The following is a 2477-nucleotide window of genomic DNA, read 5'->3' as shown; positions in this document are numbered from 1 at the left end:
TGGGCGACAGAGAGGTGGACGAAAAATGGGAAAAAGGTTAAAATTAATTTCGGGTATGTTAAAAATTAGGTGTAGCATATAAACCAGTTTATACTACTTTAATAAGTTAAGATAGGTTTTATTTTCATGAACAGGTTTAAACTATGCACTACATGATAAACTGATTTAAAACCAATTCCTATGTGAAAAAGCAGTTTAGTTCAGTTTTTAAACCATTCAACATGGTTTATGCAGTTTCAGTTCCGTTTATAAAAAACTGAACCATGAATACCCTTTATTCAAGCCAAATAAAAAATAACGCATATCACAAAAGATTAAATTCATTGCACTCGTATGGTTTACAACACCTGAAAAGACTAACCACATTCACCAAATGTTACAAACACGTCAAAATTTAATGTTAAACCTGCCAATAACAACTGATTCGATTCATTAACACTGCTCCCAACCTTGATTTACTATACACATAAAATTTTTAACAAATGCATCTCACACATTTGCTGCATCATCATAACTAATATTACCATCTAAATTGATAACTATAACAACACATTATATTGAAAGGGATATTTTTACTAATTTTCCTCCCGTGAACACTCCCATAAATCTGACTACAAAGTTGTTGACCCATTTTTTCCTTCAAGGCTAACATTTAAACCACAGCATATATCACCAACCATGTCACATTCAGATATTAAAGCATATTTTCAAATACTAATAAGAACGTACCTGCTCATCTAAACCTACACCGCTGCGTTGAACCCAATCATCCCTGCTCCTCACATTCCACTGGCACGTTCCCTCTACAACACCGCTACAGGACCCCATCCTCTCTGAATAAATTGGAATCATTATAACAATTAGCACAATTGGGTATACTTAATGTGTCGTTCACTTTTTCTCTCATTTCACCAGGCTAACAACATTTACTTTACAGATTTTAGAGTGAAACTCACCTATTGCTTTAAATGCAACGCACTTAGTGGCACTGAGTATTTATCCCACCAACTTCGTCTGCCCAGTACTGCACCCGCCACGCCAGGAACCGTTCAATACCTGACTACATCCACTCGATGAACCCATTCAAAGGACACAAACACAGAAATGGAAAACCCCAAAAGCCACCACGTCGGTAAACCCCCTCCCTCCTCTTTGTAAGCTCATCTACTATTGCTCCAACAATCATATTCTTTGGAAAACACAGTTTTTTTTTTATTGAGGCATTCGGCAGGGTCGCCGAAGACCGACCCGACCCGGAATCACACCCAAAAGACAAATACGATTTAAAAAGAAAACACTAACAGCAACTACACTCCCTCCTAATGGAACTTACCTCCCCAATCCCGATGCACATAAGCCTACGGCACTCCTTGAATGAATCCAAGGCCTTACCAGATGCGAACCTTACTGCTTCAATAGCGGAGGGAGACGGCAACGCAAGGAGCGAGCCACTGGAGAGAAGGTCACCGAGGAAAGGAGTCAGCTGCTGGAATATCTTCAAATTGGCTCTTTTCCTTAGGAAGATGCCAGAACTCAGCAAAGCATTACACTTCTCAACATTGCGTTCCTTTAACGAATATCCCAGGGGCACCAAAATTACACCTTCTTCTTCCTCACACTTTCCTAAACTTCCAATCTTCCATAAAGGTGGAAAATATCTTATACCCAATATAGTACAAATCTGATTACTTTTTTTTTTTGGTTAATTACAAATCTGATTAGTTATAATTTTTTTATTTCACATGTTTTTTTTTTCAAAACCATCATACAGTTTGGGCTAAAAATTCTCAACCATTAATTAAAGGAAGTGAGTTAGTCCAAAAAAAAGGGCCATACCAATAAAGCCCATTAGCCAAGAGCCACCACCATCTAATTCTAATTTAGCTACCTCATCAAATAAGCTTTCTTTAAGGATTACCTTTAGCCGTCCATTGAGTGTCCTTTCATGGTCTGTTTTATCTTTATACAATATTATACACGACAACTTTTTAATTGGCTATCTAACAGTACTTGTCATACCAATGTATCAGTAAAGCGATTGTCACACGTGAAAATTTTTCAATAATGTGTAATGTAGCACTAAATTCTAGTGCCAACTTTTGCGACTGCTCTACATGCCCTTTTTTCTCTATATCTAGGTCCTACATATATACCCTTTCTTTTAATGTTGGTTACGTTGAATATTGTAATAATAAACAATCAAGTAGCTTTTGCTCTTTTGTTTTTGGTACGTAGTTTAACACTCTTACTACTAAAATGTTACACTTTTGGCTGCACCATTTTAATAACGAGAATATTACGACAACTTCTATAAATATATTAATAAGTAGGAGTCTTTACTTAAAAACTTTATCGACTTTTATTAGAAAAATCAAAAATATATTTTTCATTTTATATAGGGGTGGCAACGGAGCGGGTAGGGGCAGGTTTTTGCTCTACCCGACCCCGCCCCGCCGTACAACAACCCGCATAGAACC

General features: G+C 37.0%; 1 long non-coding RNA gene across 2 annotated transcripts; it reads right to left on the bottom strand.

Moving 5' to 3' along the window:
- On the bottom strand, window positions 330–1431 carry LOC110269917. 2 transcript variants are annotated; one of them, XR_002358761.1, is made up of 3 exons: window positions 957–1431; window positions 730–833; window positions 330–406 (listed from the first exon to the last, which is right to left on the bottom strand). It is a non-coding gene; the product is annotated as an uncharacterized LOC110269917 (long non-coding RNA). The 2 variants fall into 2 exon arrangements; XR_002358760.1 differs by lacking the exon at window positions 330–406 and having other exon boundaries at window positions 684–833; window positions 957–1428.

This window comes from Arachis ipaensis, chromosome B01 (genome assembly GCF_000816755.2).
Source record: "Arachis ipaensis cultivar K30076 chromosome B01, Araip1.1, whole genome shotgun sequence".
NCBI lineage: Eukaryota > Viridiplantae > Streptophyta > Magnoliopsida > Fabales > Fabaceae > Arachis > Arachis ipaensis.
The sequence above is the reverse complement of the archived record's forward strand: the minus strand, read 5'-3'. Positions and strand labels throughout refer to the sequence as shown.